The sequence below is a fragment of the Hypanus sabinus genome, chromosome 16 (genome assembly GCF_030144855.1).
Source record: "Hypanus sabinus isolate sHypSab1 chromosome 16, sHypSab1.hap1, whole genome shotgun sequence".
Taxonomy (NCBI): Eukaryota; Metazoa; Chordata; class Chondrichthyes; order Myliobatiformes; family Dasyatidae; genus Hypanus; species Hypanus sabinus.
The window spans coordinates 78,005,641-78,026,232 of NC_082721.1; positions in this window are offsets into that span (position 1 = coordinate 78,005,641).

The window sequence follows — 20,592 nt, forward strand, 5'->3', positions numbered from 1 at the left end:
AGAACATGTCCAGCTGCTGGTTTCCCAAGAGCATTGCCACTTTCTGGATTCATCACTGTGTCCATACCAAAGTTCGTTACCAGGAGGTCAGTCAGAGAGTCTCCTTGCATCCCCGCTCTCGCAGACTCTGGGGGTATACTTCTCTTTTAAAAGACATTGCTTGTGTGCTAAAAAGCATCTAGCACAGTGACTTACCTAATTCCTTACATTATGCCATGTATAGTCTCCTACTTTGGCTGATGTTTGAGGTTATACAGTGTGGTGAGAAATGCAGCCTGTTATCTAGTGCGATCTATGATAGGATTATAATGACAAAGTGAGTTCCTTTTGTGGCAGCAGACCAAGAACCGTGGGTGTTCAATTATTTGCTACAATAGTTTAGGGAGAAATGTTATAAAAGGATCAAATGACTTTGTAAAGACCATAAGAAATGGTTCCTGCATTCAATAAAGTGATGATTGATCCTATTACCTCAGTACCGTACAACACAGAGCAGGAACACATCCTTCCATATACCATGTACAATAAAGATGAAATCTTGATCTCTTGCTCTACTTCGTCATAGCCCTCACACATTATTGTCTGCTTTCACTGCACTTTAACTGTGACTATAACACTATATTATGCATTCCGTTTGCTTTTTCTTTCATATTAACTCAATGACCATATTTGGAAATCCTTGCATGGACAGCATACAAAACAAATATTTTCAATGTACCTTGGTAGAGTAGATGTGACCATTAAACCAATTACCAGTCAAATCCATGTCAACTGTGATGCCAAGTTTAACTAATTCTATCTACCTTCACATGGTCCAACTTCCAGGTTGAGTCGGTGTTAAGGAAGGCAACTGCAATGTTAGCATTCGTTTCAAGAGGGCTAAAAAAGGATGCAACACTGAGGCCTTATATAGCATTGTTCAGATTGACAAATGTGAGAACATACTTGGAGTATTATGAGCAGTTTTGGGTCCTTTATTTAAGAAAGGCTATGTTAGCTTTGGAGAGAATCCAGAGCAGATTCACCAGAATGATCCCAGGAAGGAAGAGTTAATGTGGGAGGAATGTTTAATGCATCTGGGCCTGGACTTGGTGGAGTTTAGGAAATGAGGGGTATCTCATTGAAACCTGTTGAATATTTGATGGTTTGGACAGAGTGGATGTGGAGAGGATGTTTCCTACAGTGGGGGCATCTGGGGCCCAAGGGCACAGCTTCAGAATAGAGAAAGATCCATTTAAAAAAGAGATACGGAAAAAATTCTTCAGCCAGAGGGTGGTGAATCTGAGGAATTATTGCCACAGATGGCTGTGCAGATCAAGTAATTGGGTATAGTGAAGGTGGAGGTTGATAGGTTCTTGTTTAAATGGGTTGTCAAAAATTACTGAGAAAAGGCAGGAGAATGGGGTTGAGGGGGAAAATAAATCGATGATGGAACGGTGGAGCAGACTTGATGGGCCAACTAGACTAATTCTGCTCCTATGTCTTATGGTCTTGTGGTCTGAAGCTGCCTGTTCCTCTTTCGCACTAGTTATTTATTTGTTTGTTCATTATCCGTCTATCTCTCTTATGTAACTTCTAGTATTTTTTTGGCTTGCACTGTTCTACTGCCATGAAACAACAGACTTCACAACGTACACCACCACATACACTTAGTGGATATTCTATAAGGTACAATTGTATAAATGCTAGTTAGTGCAAATATCTAGTTAGCCAAGCATGTGGCAGCAGCTCAATGCATAAAAGCGTGCAGACATGGTCAAGAGATTCAGTTGTTATTCAGACCAAACCTCAAGACAGGAAAGAAATGTGATGCAAGTGACTGTGACCGTGGAACAATTGTTGGTGCTGGATGGATTCAGTATCATAGAAACTGCTGATCTCCTGGGATTTTCACACATAAATATCTTTAGATTTTACAGAGAATAGTGTGATAAACCAAAAAAAAACATCCACTGAGCAGCAGTTCTGAGGGTGGAAAATGCTTTGTGAGTGAGGTCAGCAAACAGTGCCAGACTGGTTCAAGCTGACAGGAAGGTGACAATAACTCAAATAAACAAGTGTTATAACAGCGATGTGCCGAAGGGCATCTCTGAATGTACATGTCCAAACCTGAAGTGGATGGGCCACAGCTGCAGAAGACCTTGAGCATTCACTTGGCGTCCACTTTACTCTAATAAAGTGGCCACTGAGTGTTTGTCAGTGATAATAAACTTGATTCTGTTTTCTATTGACCTTTTTTTTTGAATGAATCCCATATCTTCATTACTTCTGTGGAATCATTTAGAAAAAATGGAATAACAAACGATCTGGTGGAGGAACAGTGGGTTGAGCAGCACCTGCTGGGGGAGGGGGGTGTTGGTGGGGTGGTTGGTAAGAAAACGTTAATGTTTTGAGTCAAAGCCCTGCTTTAGGACAGTTTGTTAGTTGCTCTGGACTCCAGCATCTGCAATATCTTGTGCCTCCAAAATCAATGGAATTTTGAAAGGTTATGGGCAGTACATCTATAACCTTCATTGACATTATCTTCAAAGCCTTCAGATGCAGATCACCAGACCTATGGATTTATCGCCTTTCAATTTCATACATCATTCCAGTTCATTTTAGATTAAAGATGACATTTTAGCATTGTTTGTCACATATACTTTAGGCCATACCAATAGAATTCATCATTTGCATCAAATCTAATATGCAAGGATTATGCTGAGGGCAGCCCGCACGTGGCCATGTTTCTGGCATCGGCATCACATGCCCACAACTTATTACCACTAACCATACATCTTTGGTACCTTACTTGCGCCATTTACAACTCTTCATTTTTATTGTGGATCTGATGTTCTTCACAGATTCTCTAGTTTCCATACAGACAATATTTGTTTAATTTCTCTGTTACTTTCCTCCCCCACTCCCAAACTACTTCCTCCTGCCTCTGTGTGTTAGAGACCCACTTTACCTGATATTTTCTTTCTTTCACATCTCAAGGAGATTTTACACTTTGTGTTTACACTCCTTAATAAAATGCTCTAATTTCAATTTACCCTTTCCATATCAATTTCTTAATTTTCCTTTACCGATCTTCTTTCCCAATGTCAGACAGTAAATACTATGAATGATTCTATTTGCAATATAGTTTTGCAACAGGCCTTGATAAAGCAGGTTCACAATCCCCACCAGAAAGACTGGATCCACCTCTCTAACATCAATGGTTCTTTATTCTCGGAGTAACAATGGTTCCATTTTCAGGATGGTTGGATATTAATAACTTTCAAGGAGTGACATCAGAGACAGTACAAAAGATTGGTTCATGGGAGTCAGGGTACATTGGCGAGTGGATTCAAGGTTTGCTTGCTCACGCAGAGTGAGCTGAGAACCAGAATCTTTTGTTTAAAGAGTAACACTCAAATAGGCAGATAGGGTTGGACATAGCACAGTATTTAGACTTCCTTCAACTTGTGCAACTGTCAATACGTTTATTCTGTTGTGTAAATTACATATAATTAATGTTAATGTAATTTATATTTGTCACCTTTGTAGTACACTATGCTGCTGCTTCTAGAAGCTAATTGTCATTGTATTTATCACCCTGGGTGTGTATGCCCACTGCAATGAACTTGAACTTGCCGGTGAACTTGAAGTTAAATTTATCAGGAAGTGTTGAGGAGGCTTGACCCAAAAGCAGAGCAGCAGAGATGATTCAGCAATGATTGATAACTTTAATAACAGACTTCAAAAATAAAAAAAAGCTTCGAGGGGCCACGAAAAAAGAGGGTCCAGATACTAAACACCAGAGACGACAAGGCAACTGAAAGCTGGGAGCAAGCGGCTGAGGCTGGCTGGTTCAATTGGTTGAACAAGGACTGTGGATGAGAGCTGGGTTTAGAAAAGCTGAAGGTGACGCGTTGGAAACAAGTGACAGAATCAGACTGAAACGAGGATGTTTAACAGAATCCATTAAGAGATCTGCCGCCACTTAGGGTGCCCCGGAATCTTTGCTGTATCCCTATTCGCTGGGAGGAGCCTGCATGCTCACCTACAGCTGGCACCTGACAACCCAGAATGATGTGCCTGGGTCTGGTGGAACTTCTTAATGAGAAATGGATCCAAGGTGAAACTGGACTATCTGTCCTCCAAGCTAAACTCTTCCCAGCCAACCAGGTACTGCGCACCCCTGTCCATGATTAAGTGAATCCATCAACCAGTGAACTGTGTGGTCTGGATCAGCTTCAGGTGCAGGCTGAGGTGGGCTGGAAGGGCAACAGCCTGGAAGGGAGGTGTGATCATCAGGGCTGGTGGTTGCTGGAGACAGTAAGTGACTGGATTAATGTGAAGAAGCCAATGAATCAGTGTAGGAGCTTGAAGGAATCCATGTGCAGGGGCAGATCACGGATGGACAGCCAGATGTATTTCCCAGGCCAGAGTAGTCTGAATGGGTACTGCCAACGATCGGCAGCTAGGAAGGTTCTCTGTGCCCTCTTCCATGCAGCCCAGCAATGGCAAACCAGGACTCTTGTTAACAGGACCTCCACCGTTGGTTCCTCTGTGGGCAACAATGGGGGTTGGTAGTCATGAATCATTTCAAAGTGTGACATACCCATGAGAGAGGAGGCATGTAACTTGTGAGACAGCTTGCTAAAGAGCGGATAATTCTTCCATGTGGAAAGCACCACAGAAACTTCTCCATTTGTTGACTGGCTCTCTCTGACAGACCATTGCTCCGCAGATGATAGCCAGAGGACAGACTCACTGAGGTGCGGAGGAGGGAGCAGGAGCTTCGCTGGAAGCAGAAGACAAATTGTAGGACCAGGTCTGACCTGAGGGACACCATGGATGCGAACTATGTGTTGGAGAACCAGGTCCACCATCTCAGTAGCTGATGGAAATTTGGGAAGAGCAAGGAAATGAGCCAGCTTGGAGAAACATTCCACCACTATCATGATCTATGATCGCCCTGGCACTATCTGATGTACATCTGCAATCATGGCAGGTCACCAGAACTGGTATTACAGAAAATCCAGAGTCCGGCATCACCTGGATGGCCGAAGAGGGGTGAAGAGTGGCATGCCCGAGAGTGCACAGCCACTGGAATGTGAATTCAATTGTCAAGCGTGTCGGCTGGAGCAGGCTGGTGCCGTGAGGTCAGGTGGATCTGGTTGTCAATATCCCACACTATCAGAGGCGAGGATTTGATAGGATGGAATGATGGGCTGAAGGACGATATCCATTTCAGCTGAGTCAAACTGTCATGACAAGACGTCGGCCTTAGTGTTCTTGGAACCAGGTCAGTAGGAGATGGTGAAGTAGAATTGCTCATAGAAGAGGGCCCAACGAGCTTGACATGGGTTGAGTTGGTGGGTGTGTTGTGTGGATTTGAGGTTCTGATGGTCAGTCCGGATCAGGACGGGCTCGGTGTTTCCCATCAGCCAATGTCTCCATTCTTCCAAGGCTGATTTAATAGTGAGTAGCTCCCCGTCTCCAACTCTGTGACAGCACTGTGCAGAGGTGAAGCTGCATGAGGAGAAGGCACCGGAGTGTGCCTTCCCACCTGGTCCTTTTCGTGAGAGGAGGCCCATGTCAGAAGAGCCCATCTCTACCGTAAAAGGTCCCGAGGGCTTTGGGTGGTGGAGAAGGAGAATGGTGGTGAAGTGCCTCTTGAGCTCCTTGAAAGTGTGGTCCATGGCAGCAGACCAGATTATCCGTGAGGTAGGTGATTTGGCTGTACTTTCTGATCAAACAGTGGTAGAAGCTGAAGAAGCCCAAGAAGTACTGTAGGTGTTACAGGGAGTGGGCTCAGCAGCATTCAATGAAGGGAGGCACCTTCTCTGAGCCCATGGTTATGCCTTGGGGTGAAAGGACATAAACTAGGAAGGAAATGACTGGGGTGTGGGACTGGCATTTCCCTCATTTGCGCTACAGTTGGTTTTTGAGGAGACGCTGAAGGACTGAATGGATGTGACAGACATGATCTTAGGGGTCCTTGGAGAAGATAAGGATGCTCTCAAGATAGAAGAACGCATACTAGTGTAGGTATCTCAGAAGATTTCATTAATGAAAACTTGGAAATGGCTGGACTGTTGGAAAATCCAAAACACATCACCAAACATTTATATAGAACAATGGGTGTTATAAATGCCATTTTCCATTCAACCCCCTGACAGATATGGATCAGGTTGTATGCACTCTGTAGATCCAGTCTGATGAAGATCGGGGTCCCGCAGAGTGTTCCAAATGCACTATTCATCAAGGGCAGAGGGTAGCAGTTCCATTGGACTGAGCACACAGCCCTGAGGGGCCCCCATGCTCAGTGTGATGGTGTTGGAGATGCTGCTCCCTTTACAGACTGACTGAGGTCTCCCAGTCAGGAAGTCTAGTAGGACACCTTAAACCTGTGTCCTTTTGTCCTCTAGTTGCAGAGGGAGATGTTAAGGCCCAGCAGTTTCAGCTTTCCAGTCAGGTGCTGAGGAACGATTGTGCTGAATGCTGAACTGAAGTCTATGAACAGCATTCAAATGCTGTTTACTGAACACCATGGTATTCCTATGGGAGTTTATTGAGGTCGAGGGTTTCCTGTGTCACCACCGATTTATGGGGTGAAGTCAGCTAAGGTTGCAGGCAGATGGACTAGCTGGTGGGTCAGCAGTGAACCAGATAACCAGGTGAAGTGAGGGTCATGAGTGGTGAGCCAGGGGTAACACAAGATGAGAGGATGTGGAAGGTGTGAGAGATATGTTTAATAGGGAGTCAGAGCTGCACACAGAAGGTCTAGTCCTGAAAGCTGCCTGCTGCACCGGAATCCAACTGAGCTGTTTGTGTGTGTAGGACAATCGGGGTGTGGAGAAGGACAGAGAGTATGAGTTGGGCTGTGGTGTTGCAGTGGGAGGCCAGGGGGACCTCCCCCTCATCTACAGCAGGTTTTCCAGACGCAGTGAGCATTTGGTGCGTGTGTGATCGGCGGCTCCGCGGTATGTGCACAAGTCATTTCGTCATTTGCTCTCACACTTTTGGAAACTTAAGGGAACTCTCCCTAAATTTATGGGTTCTGGAGGCATTGCTAATGAGGGTACTATAGCTGGAAATGCTTCTGGGAAAGGGACTGGGGTTAACATAAAAAAACATAGAAAACCTACAGCACAATACAGGTCCTTTGGCCCACAAAGTTGTGCCGATAGTCCCTACCTTAGAAATTACTAGGCTTACCTATAGCCCTCTATTTTACTAAGCTCCATGTACCTATCTAATAGTCTCTTAAAAGACCCTATCGTATCCACCTCCACCACTATTGCCGGCAGCCCATTCCATGCACTCACCACTCTCTAAGTAAAAGACTTACCCCTGACATCTCCTCTGTACCAACTCCCCAGCACCTTAAACCTGTGTCCTTTTGTGGCAGCCATTTCAGCCCTGGGAAAAAGCCTCTGACTATCCACATGATCAATGCCTCTCATCATCTTATACACCTCTATCAGGTTACCTCTCATCCTCCATTGCTCCAAGGAGAAAAGGCCGAGTTCATTCAACCTATTCTCATAAGGCATGCTCTCCAATCCAGGCAACATCCTTGTAAATCTCCTCTGCACCCTTTCTATGGTTTCCACATCTTTCCTGTAGTGAGGCAACCAGAACTGAGCACAGTACTCCAAGTGGGGTCTGACCAGGGTCCTATATAGCTGCAATATTACCTGTCAGCTCCTAAGCTCAATCCCATGATTAATGAAGGCCAATGCACCACATGCTTTCTTAACCACAGAGTCAACCTGTGCAACAGCCTTGAGTGCCCTGTGGACTCAGGCCCCAACAACCCACTGATCCTCCACACTGCCAAGAGTCTTACCATTAGTACTATATTCTGCCATCATATTTGACCCACCAAAATGAACCACTTCACACTTACCTGGGTTGAACTCCATCTGCCACTTCTCAGCCCAGTTTTGCATTCTATCTATGTCCCACTGTAACCTCTGACAGCCCTCCACACCATCCACAACACCGCTAACCTTTGTGTCATCTGCAAGCTTACTAACCCATCTCGCTACTTCAGCATCCAGGTCATTTATAAAAATCACAAAGAGTAAGGGTCCCAGAACAGATCCCTGAGGTAAACCACTGGTGACTGACCTCCATGCAGAATATGACCCGTCTACAAACACTCTTTGCCTTCTGTGCACAAGCCAGTTCTGGATCCACAAAGTAATGTCCCTTTGGATCCCATGCCTCCTTACTTTCTCAATAAGCCTTACATGGGGTACCTTATTAAGTGCCTTGATGAAATCCATATACACTACATCTACTGCTCTTCCTTCATCAATGTGTGTAGTCACATCCTCAAAAAATTCAATCAGGCTGGTAAGACACAATCTGCCCTTGACAGTCATGCTGACTACTCCTAATCATATTATACCTCTCCAAATGTTCATAAATCTTGCCCCTCAAGATCTTCTCCATCAGCTTACCAACCACTGAGGTAAGAATCACTAGTCTATAATCTCCTGGACAATCTCTGCTCCCTATCTTGAATAAAGGAACAACACCCACAATCCGCCAATCCTGCGGAACCTCTCCCGTCCCCATTGATGATGCAAAGATAATTTCCAGAGGCTCAGCAATCTCCTCCTTCACCTCCCACAGTAGCCTGGGGTACATCTCATCCGGTCCCGGCGACTTATCCAACTTGCTGATGATCTGGGGGGTGAGGTCATTCTATAAAGCCAGAGTGATGAGCCTTTCAAGATCAATGGGCATATCCTGGGTAGACAGCTCTTCTCTCAACCACTCTGAGAAGCCTTGATAGTAATGGACCAACAGTGCTTCTATATTCCAGCTGCACTCCACCGCAACGTTCCCAAATGCCCTAATCCAGCACTGAACATGAGCCTTGATGCAGGCAAAGTTTCTGATCAGCTGCCTCCCTTCCACTTCCTGGATAATTGGAATCCTGGTACATCTCAGTGGTGAAATCCTCTTCTGTGTTCTAAATGGTGGTCTCATCGTTATGTAACAGCTCAGGTCAGAACTTGCCTGATCAAGAGAGAGGTGCGGAAGGTAATCTTAGCTTGGTCCATAACATACAGAGATAGCTGGAGCTCAAAATGTGAGACGCACTGGGCCAGGAAGTTATGGCATTGGGTTGGGCATCCGTCATAGCGCTGGGGCACCGGAATCCAGAGCTCTGAGGGAGGAGGTTGACTAGTGCAGGGTTGCTGTATTGAGACAGAATTGTGTGAGACTGGCGAGCAGATGATTAATAGTTTCCTGCTGCTTCTGGACTGTGTACTCATGTTGATCGATGACTTCCTTTAGGCAAGCAAACCCTATTCAATCAATTGCTGGTTTCCCATCCTGTCAGGAAATGTAGAGGAGGTTTGATCAAAAACTCGAACAGCAGCGATGATTCAGTGATAAACGAAAGAATTAGTAATTGACTGCAAAAGTAATAAAGAATGAGGGGTCACAAAACAGGAGAGAACATATACTAAACATGACAAGTAGCAAGGTAACTGAAGACCAGGAGCAACTTGTTGAGGCGGGCTGGTTCAATGTGGATTAGAACTGGGTTTAAACAAGCTGCAGGTGACAAGTTGGAAGGGAGTGGCTGGTGAATCTTGGTAGCAAGATGGAGATTGGGAGGTGTCTGCCTGACAAAACTTCAGAAAAGGATTGGAGAGATGTTTGCTTGGAGATTGTGTAGTGGTTTGAAGAACTGAAAAATGGTAGGTTGCTTGTGATCTTTAGGCCACATACCAAGGCGTGTCCGCAGTGTACAGAGATTCTCTACTGAGAGTGGTCCACTCAGCAGCAGAGAGGGCGAGATCGTTGGTGGAGCTGGGGAGCAACTTCACTCAGTCTCACTCATCACAACACTGAACTGTCCTCATAACTTTTGGACTGATTTTCAAGGACTCTTCATCTCAGGTTCTCAGTATTTATTAATAATAATAATAATAATTTTTTCTCAGATCAAGCTGGTAAAACCTGAGTGGCAGGCATAGTCAAGCACACTCATTTCTCAATTGTTATGAACTCCCAGAAAATTTAGCTTTGTAGCTTTTTGAAGATTTATATAAACGTTTCAGTGTAGCCCTAATAGTTTAATACTATTGTATAATGACTTTGCAATGATACCAGTCGCAGATATTACTATTGGGACAATGTATACCCTGTTCATTTTCCAATGTCTTTCAATTTCCTCTTTTAATTCAGCATATTTCTGGTGTTTTTCACCTATTGATTTCTGTACACTGTGAGTGTTTGAAATGGCTCTAACTATTAAATAAGTTGTTCTTGCTAGTTCATCCTGTATTATTATATCCAGTTGGTTATTATGGATTGTCCAAACTGTAGTAACTGATCAGTCATAATATAAATTGTGGTGCCCTGACCCAGGCTTGCATTTATAGCCGGGTATGATTTAATTTAGGAGTTTGTATTTTAAAGCAAGATTTTGACAAATGATGATTGCCACTTAATTGTGCCTGTGTAAGTAATCAGATTGTGTTAAACTGCTACAGGATCCTGTAATGTGTGGATTGCTTCTGTTTTTTTTTTCTTGGCACTTTCTGCATTTATCATTTTGAATTTGCTATTTTTATTATGTACTTTTGATGATTATTTGATAATTTATTATTATTAGTTTGTCTTTTTTAATTTGCACAGATTGTTATATTTTGCTCATTGGTTGTTTTTCCATCTTGTTGTGACTGCTTTTTCGTCGATTCTGCTGTAGCTTTTCATAGTTACAGTGAATGCCCGCAAGAAAATGAATCTCAAGATAGTATATGGTGACAGATATCTACTTTGGTAATAAATTTACTTTGAACTTTGAACTTTAGCGTGTGGTGAACACCCGGCAGTGGTTGGAGAGTGAATCGGAAGTGGATGACTGCAGTTTAAATAGGGTCTTTGTTTGGCTTACAAGAGGGTATCATGGCACCATTGTCTGAAGTTACTTATTCTTCCATTAGCTCTCAAACTGTTCCTAGATGGTGAATATCTTCCACCTTTAATTCTACTTATTCTGTCTTAGAAAGAGAGTCCATGCAGCCCATGCCAGACCCCCGTGGCACCGTCATATCTGCCCCATTCCCTCTCTCCTTATTTCCCATTACTCTGCAATTTGTTCTCTCTTACAACTTATTCTTTCTTTGATACTTTTACACTTGGGACCATTAAGAATGGCCAATTCATGACCATGCTCATCTCTGGGATGCAGGAAGGAGTCTGGAGCAGCCGGTGAAAACTCAGGGAGAAGTTGAAAACTCCACTCAGACAACAGCAGGTATCAAGATTGAACTGGTGACTCTGGAACTGTGAGCCAACACCTCTACCAATTGCACTGCTGTGGTGCTCTGATGAAAACTTCCTTCCTTGTTTATGTAGCAGGGCCAGAACAGCCTTCCACATGTAGGGACAAAAGCTTTCCTTCTCTCTCCACGTACGCTGTCCGATCTGCTGAGCATTTACACCAGTCACTGGATTTATTTCATGTTAACCACCAGGAATTGAGATCACCCACGAGCTTTTCTTCCTCCATAATTATCCTGTGATCTCATATGTATTGTGACATAGAGGTCGGGTAATACTGCACATGTACTGATAACCCATCAACTGCCAGGAAACTAATCAGTAGTTCTGATGATGTAATGTATTTGAATATTCAATTAATTGAGTCACTGATTCACGGAGTATTTTGGTGTCAGAAAAGAAATGAGTTCATACATCACTGTCAGAGGCACACAGAGCAGACAGCATTGATCCAACTGGCATCTCCCGACAATGAACAGAAAGGATGAACATTTCCCTTGCACTGAGATGGTGAGGGAGTGATCTAGCTCTCTGACCCAACAATCTCTATTTTAACACAGGACAGGAAGGTCACACAGGCTGGGTGTTCTGGCTGGTACCCAGATATAGGAGAGGGACAGAAAAGCGAATGCGGTATTTCAACTTGAACATGAGTGTTGCCTTCCTTAACCAGAGAGGGTTGTGTGAGTGCCTTCACATGCCGAGAGGGCTGTGTGCCTCGCCACACCCAGAGAAGACAAAGTGTGTGTTGTTTTGCATTCACAGATGGTGTGCATCCATCTGTATGTGTGTATGGGTGCATGGTGCAGTCCAGTACCTTCTTGCTGATCCAGTTCCAACAGCTTATCTGGGGAGTACAGTGCCTCTTTCTGCGCAGTCCCCACCTTCATTCCTGGTACTGTTCACTGATGCTTCTCAGAAACCTGTCCTTCCTAACACTGGCAACTGGGAGATAAAATCCAATTTTCTGCATGGCTGCGGCTGAATCAGTATTTCCAGTACCAAGAGAGTGCTGCATTGTCATAGGCAAGACCTTGAGAATGAGGTACTGAAATGTTCTGCCAATGTTATGGTTAGAATCTTCTCACTCAATCAATATTGCTGGACCATCTGGCTGTTATCACATCAATGTCTGTGTGAGGTTGCAGTGCGAGAATGTAACTGTACTTCAAAAGTATTGGCTAATCTTTAGCCTCTTCACTCTCTTACTAATCTTTGTATCCATTAGTTCAAGAATCAATCATTCAGCCTTAAATAAGTACAGCCCTCTGGTGCAGTGAGTTTGAATGATTCATGATCCTTGGGTGAAGAAACGTCTCCTCATTTTCATCCTAAATATGCAGCTCCTGAACACGAGATAATACCCCCCTTGGACTTTCAACCTGGGGAAGAAACAGCAATCCTCTTATTTCCTCTCAAAATGTAATAGTTTTCAATGAGGTGTTTTAAATGTCATTGAAGAAAGGTCTAACCTAGTCAAATTTTTCTCAAAGCATAGTCCATATAAGTCCCCAGTTAACCCAGTGAATCTGCTCCATACTGATTCCTGATGTTTATGTTGCAGGCTTCCCACTGGTGTGGTCCAGAAGTAGGTGGATTTGGAATAGATGTTGGTTAAGCTGGAAATTGAAAGAATGGAATGGATTTGCCTGCTGGCTGAGCTCAATACTGGACTCAATGAGCTGGTATTGACAGAACTTCCATCTCTGTGGCTGTGGTGTGTGCCATCTGCACTTACTCACCATAGCCAACCTTGCAATGCCCAAGTCTCACCTTGGTGGAGGAGTCTAAAAACGAAGGGTATAAGTTTAAAGGAAGAAAGGAAATTTTTAAAAGATTCTGATTCTGAATCAAGTTTACTTCAGTCCCAGTCTTCTGTTGTCTCTGCACTCAATATGGAAGGGTAATGTGGGATGATTTGTTTTGGGGGACCTTTTTTTCGCTCTAATCCTAAACTTGGCCAAGGTTGCACTCATGCAGTAAGTCTTGGCTACAGGCTATCTGATCTATGGAAAAGAGTAAACAGCTGACTTTTTGGGCCGAGACCTTTCATCAAGACTCATGTATCATGTATACTCAGGAGACCTGATGAAGGGTCTCAGCCCAAAACGTGGACTATTTACTCTTTTCTATAGATGTTGGCTGGCCTGATGAGTTCCCTTTGTGCGTGTTGCTTTGGAGTTCCGGCATCTGCAGTTTTTCTCGTGTTTGTGAGGCTGTCTGATCTATCTTGCTTGCCCTTCTTCCAAGGATACATCTGTTGTGTATTTAATATTTAAGTAATATTTGAATAATCTTGTAAATATAATGGTTGATTAAGCATTCCTCTTCGTTTAAATATTTAATTATGTGTTATATGTATAATTGTGTGAATTGTATACTTCTACACAATACCACGTGAGGCATGCATAACTCGCTTAAAGTAAACACTAAGATAGACCCGCATTCCTGTTCTCCTGCATCTTCTTTGGAATTTACTTAATGCTTTAAAGTTACAAATCAAAATACTGGTGATGAGCTATTTTTAAAACAAACCTGAGATAGCTATCAACGTGTTGAAGCACAGCAAGTTGTCTGGACTAAAAAAAACGCAGCGAGGGACGGTGAGTAAGATACACACTCCGCATGTGCGGACTTCCGAGTTTATAAAAAAAGGGCAGGAAAAGGAGGAATTAATGGGTTGATAAAGAATAAGTGCAGGGTGATAATAATCATAAAAAAGCAGAAATGGCTGGCTGTGTTGGAAAAATTGAAATGTTTGATAACACCAAAGATAACTGGAAGATATATACTGAGTTAATTCGACAATATTTTAAAGTACATGAAATAGCCAATGAGGAACAAGTACCAATGTTGGTTAGTGTGCTGGGTTTAGAGGCCTGCTCTTCCAATCAAACCAGCAGAAATGAGTGTTGCTGCTATTGTAAAAGTAATACAGGAACAGAGCCAAAGGCATTATTGATTACAGAACAATTTAGATTTCATAAGCAGAATCTAAAGGAAGGGGCGTCCTGTCCCGTGTATGTGGCTGAATTGAAGCGATTGTTTGAGCGTTGTCAGTTTGGTCATGAGCTTAATGATGCACTGAGATTGTTTAGTTTGTGGAATCTTACAAGAAACCATTCGAAAGCAGCTCCGAACAGAAGCACAACTTACATTTAAAAGAGCAGTTGTAATTGTTGTTCTAGTAGAAACTACAGACAGATATACAATTGAGATGCTGTCAGCAATGAAAGTTAGTATGAACAAAATTGCTAAATCTAAACAGAAGCCAGACTGGCTGAAGAAATTGCATTACTTCTGTGGCAGACGCACATATTCACCAAATAAATCCAGGTTTAAACTTGCAAAAATGCTACAAAGTAGGACACATATAAAAAGCATGCTGGGCGAACAGAAATAAATGGACTGCACAGGGAAGAGAAAAAGCTAAAAAGTCAAGTTGGAGTTATACGCATGCTGTTGATGAAAAATCCGATACTGGTGAGAGAGATACTGGACTATGTAGCCTTGAGATTTACAGTGTGAAAATTAACAATAGACAAGCAATATGGCTTGGGAATAAAGGGATTGTATTCTGGCTGGCTGCTGGTTACCAGTGGAGTTCCACGGGGGGTCAGTGCTGGGACTGCTGCCTTTTATGATGTACGTCACATATTTTGACTATGGGATTAATGAATTTGAGGCTAAATTTGACGATGATACAAAGATAGGTGGAGGAGCGGGTAGTGCTGTAGAAACAGAGAGCCTGCAGAGAGACTTAGATAGCTTAGGGGAAAGGGCAAAGAAGTGGCAAATGAAATACAATGTTGGAAAGTGTATGGTCATGCGCTTTCGTGGAAGAAATAAACATACAGACTATTATTTAGATGGGGAGAGAATTCAAAATGCAGAGATGCAAAGGGACTTGGGAGTCCTTGTGCAGAATACCCTGAAGGTTAACCTCCAAGTTGAGTTGGTTGTGAAGAAGGCGAATGCAATGTTGCGTTCATTTCTAGAGGTATAGAATATAAGAGCAGGGATATGATGTTGAGGCGCTATAAGGCACCCGTAAGACTGCACTTGGAGTGTTGTGTGCAGTTTTGGGCTCCTTATTTTAGAAAGGATTTCGTTACTTTGGAGGGGGTTCAGAGAAGTCTCACAAGAATGATTCCAGGAATGAAAGGGTTACCATATGAGGAACATCTGGCAGCTCTTGGGCTGTATTCCCTGGAGTTCAGGAGAATGAGGGGGTTTCTCATAGAAACATTCCAAGTGTTAAAAGGCCTGAACAGATTAGATATGGCAAAGTTATTTTCCATGGTAGGGGAGTCTACGACAAGAGGGCACAACTTCAGGATTGAAAGGTGTCCATTTAGAATTGAGATGTGGAGAAATTACTTTAGTCAGAGGGTGGTAAATCTGTGGATTTTGTTGCCATGAGCGGCTGTGGAGGCCAAGTCATTGGGTGCATTTAAGGCGGAGGTAGATAGGTTCTTGATTAGCCAGGGCATCAAAGGGTATGAGGAGAAGGCAGGGGAGTGGGGATGACTGGATCAGCTCATGATTGAATGGCAGAACCAACTCAATGGGCTGAATGGCCTACTTCTGCTTCTATATCTTATGGTCTTAAGGTCTTATGGCTTGCACCAGAAGTGAACAGCAACTTAATTAAAATTTTATTAGACATGGGTTCAGCTGTTTCAGTCACTTCAGAAAATGAGTTGAACAGCATTTCAAAGATTCTAAACTGAAGCCTGCAGATATTCAACTAAGAACTTATACTGGAGAGAAAAAAAATTCCTATGGGAATGTCACTGGAAATGTGAAATATAACAACCAACAAGCCACGTTGCACATGTATGAGATTAAAGAAATAGGAGGACCAGCATTGTGGGGTGTGAGTGCTGGAGGCAATTGTGCATGGAGATCTATGCACAATTTTCATGGCACAATCCCTGCAATGAAGCCAACTGAAACTGAATTACAAAATGTACTAGATGATGCCACCACTATCTCCGTGCTGTACACCATGAACCGTTCCCCGATAAAGGGCAAACAAGTGATGGCACCAATCTCTGTGCCTCTGATTGGAAAGCATGTTGGACCAAGGAAGGACAATGCTACTCAGAAGAATCATGAAAGTAATGAAAGCAGTGGTCCGACTACAGCAGTTTTTGTAGGCAACATCTCTGAGAAGGCTTCTGATATGTTAATCAGGCAGTTACTGGCAAAATGCAGTTCGGTCATATGCAGAAGAAATTTCAAGGAGCTTCAAGATAGTTGCAAGCATTCAACTTTTGTGAGTATAAAGAACTAGAATCTGCTCTGCATGCATGAAGTTCTATTGAATGAACTTCAACTGCAAGAAAAAAATCTGATTGCAAAAGCAAATGCAAACACCAAAGCCCAGCTGGATGAAGGGAAGGCCAAAACGAAAGGAGTCAATGGAGATACGACAACAGAAGATTCGTCGGATGATGTTGTGGATGAGGAAATCAAGAGGAAAGATCAGATCGTAAAGGCAGCAATATAAGGATTAATAAGAGAATACCCCATTGAACTAAATCGACCTTCCCAATATCAAGATGCACAAACTAGAAGGAAAAGGAAAAGGAAGAAAGGTGGCTAACACTATCAGACCTCTTCCTGCGTTCTCAGAGTCAACTCCTACAACCATCATGGAGGAGGCCACAGAACCAGAGATTGTTTCTCACTTGGCAAGCGGAGTCTCCTACACCATCCCCCACCCTTGTTGTCAGGAAAGTCAGTATCCCTCAAGAGTAAGAAATCCTCCACAGTGATTAAATCTCTGGGCCAGAATGGGACAATTTCAGATTTACTATGCTGAGGATGTCTGTGTAGAGAGGTTGTATTACATGTTATACTGTGCGTTCTCTTTGAGTTGGAGTTTATAGATAAGCAGGGAGGAGTGTTGTTTATTTAATATTTGAGTTATCTTATAAATATATTGTTTGATTAAGCATTCTTGTTTAGACAGATAGATAGATAGATAGATACTTTATTCATCCCCAAGGGGAAATACAACATTTTTCCAGTGTCCCATACACTTATTGTAGCAAAACTAATTACATACAGTATTTAACTCAGTATAAATATGATATGCATCTAAAATCACCCTCCCAAAAAGCATTAATAAATAGCTTTTAAAAAGTTTATTTAAATTATTTGGGGTTGTATATATAATTACATGAATTGCATACATCATCACACTACCACAGAATATGTGGCAACCTGCTTAAAGCGAATTCAAACTTAGATCCACATACCCATGACTTCCTTTGAGTTACGTAGTTTAATGTTGTTGTAGTTCCGAAACATCAGTTTCTGTCCTTGGGGTTCCCAAGTGAGGTAAAGCGTGCTGTCCATTGTCTCACCAGGCCTTCCATGATTGGCGGGTGTCACAGGGGCTGGAGTACATCCTTGACAATAATGGCAATGTTTTAATTAGATCTACATTTTGTAAATATTGAACTGAGAACAATGTAAATACAGGTGTCCCCCGTTTTTCAAATGTTTGCTTTACAACAACTTGCTGTTACAAAAGACCTACATTAGTACCTGTTTTCGCTAACCAAAGAGGAGTTTCGCTTTTACGAAAAAAAGACGCCCACTTTATACGTGTGTTTACCCCGAGAAAGACTACAATGACCGTGAAGCCTTTTGCGGGCAGTTGTTGCATACGCATGCGCGTACGTATGCGTGTATGTGCATAGGTGTGTACATGCACATGCGTGTACGTGCCCATTTTTTTTCTCCAAATCGATTTTGGCTGGCTGTCTTCCTGATATTGATAAATGAAACTACACCGTACCTACAATATTTCTACTTTATACAGGATGTATATTTATCATACCATTCCTGCTTTTACTAAGTGTTGTTTTAGTTTTTTATGTGTTATTAGGTATGATTTGGTAGGTTATTTTTTGGGTCTGGGAACGTTCAAAATTTTCCCATATAAATTAATGGTAATTGCTTCTTCGCTTTTCAACATTTCGGTTTACAAATGTTTTCATAGGAATGCTCTACCTTTGGATTGTGGGGGAAACCTGTATTGTAAATAGGTTAATAAAACTTAAAAATAATTGGTTTATATATAAAAAAGACCCATGTCTCGGCATGAAGGTGTGGCGTAGGTGGGACTGCAATTTGGGTTCAGAATTTAAGTTGGAGCCAGAATAGCAGAGAGAAATGGAGCACAAACAGTAGGAGCAGGAGTAGCCCTCAAGTCTGCTCCGCTATTCAATATAATCATGACTGATCTATACTGGCCTCAACTCTTCTTCTGTGCCAGTTCCACCTAACTTTTAATTCCACAATTTTTCAAGAATTTATCTACCCTCTTCTTCAATTGCCTCCATTGATCCAGACTCCCCAGAGATTCAGCATTCTCCGTTGGAAGTATCCAAATCCTGGTTAGGTGACAGGCCTAATTTCACAGTGGGTCTAATCATTCCATTGTCTCATTTCAAAGAAGATATTTTGCCCGATCATTTCATTCCTCAACCTACCATTGCAGTGTCAGGTTATTTGTGCATCTTAGATTAGATTAGATTATGAGGACACTCAGTCCTCGTTTATTGTCATTTAGTAATGCATGCATTAAGAAATGATACAATGTTCCTCCAGTATGATATCACAGAAACCCCAGACAGACCAAGACTAACTTACAAAAACCACATAAAGTTACAACAGTGCAAAGCAATGCCGTAATTTGATAAAGAGTAGACCATGGGCACAGTAAAAAAAAAGTCTCAAAGACCCTGATAGCCCATCATCTCACGCAGATGGTAGAAGGAAGAAAAACTCTTCCTGCCACGAACCTCCAACGTGGCAAAACTTCCCGATGCAGCCTCTGGAAGCATCCGACCACAGCCAACTCCGAGTCCATCCTAAAAACTTCGAGCCTCCGACCAGCCCTCCGACACCGAGCACCATCTCTGTAATATCTTCCAAATTCACTGGCAGGATATATCAACCATCACCAGTGTCTCCACCGCCCCCCCCCCCCCCCCGGCTTAATGTTTTTTAGATTAGATTAGATTATGAGGGCACTCAGTCCCTGTTTACTGCCATTTAGTAATGCATGCATTAAGAAATGATACAATGTTCCTCCAGTGTGATATCACAGAAACACCAGACAGACCAAGACTAACTGACAAAAACCACATAATTATAACATACAGTTACAACAGTGCAAATCAATACCATAATTTGATAAGAGCAGACCATGGGCATGGTAAAAAAAAGTCTCAAAGTCCCCGATAGCCCATCATTTCACGCAGTCAGTAGAAGGAAGAAAAACACTTCCTGCCATGAACCTCCAGCGTGGCAAAATTTGCCGATGCCGCCTCTGGGAGCCCCGACCACAGCCAACTCTGAGTCCGTCCAAAAACTTCGAGCCTCCGACCAGCCCTCCGACACCGAGTACCGAGCACCATCTCTGCTGAGCGCTTCGACCCCGGCCCCGACCACCAAGCAACAGGCAAAGCCGAGGATTCGGGGCACTTTGTTTCATGTAGGGGCTTGCCGTGCACCAAACTGGTTATCCCACTTTGAACTAGTAGGCCTACCCCACCTCCTATCTCCGCGACAGCCTTCCCCCTAGCAAGTACCCACCCTGCAACCTCTCCCAGGTTGGCTCTCCATCCACCCCTTCCAGTCTTGACTCATTTTCCCACTTCCACTCCACCTCACACTCATCCTGCTCCCACTTTCTCGTTGAAAATCAGTGCTGTTCCCTCTCATACACTGAAAGGAATTGAAACCGTAGTCTGAGTGCAAAATATTTGTAACAGTTCCCAGTCCTTTCAGACATTGTGCGCACTCAATTTTGATGTTGTTAAGGGGTTTGCTGTACTAAGTGGAAAAGAGCACCAGCTTGATTCCATTTATGCTTCACTGACTTCTCAATGCTCTACAATGTTCATCCTTGTGCCCTGTTGTCAAGTAAAGCAGTGATAACAAATAATGTTCAATTGGCATAGAGTTTGAAGCTCCTATCAGTACGCCTTTGTGTTATGTTTTGTAACTTCAAAGCATTAAACTAATGCAAAAGGAGTCCAAAAGCACATGTGTAACTTTGAATTTTACTTTAAGCCAGGCACCAATATATTAAATATTCAACACATTGAAGGGCCAGTGTTTGGTTTAGTATTTCCTAATTCTATGCACAGAGTAGCCTCCAAATTTACCATTACTCTGGTCCAGGGGTTCCCAACTGCTTTTGTACCATGGACCACTACCATTAACTAGGGGGAACCCCTGCTCTGGTCACCTAGAGTTTAAGATAATGAAAAT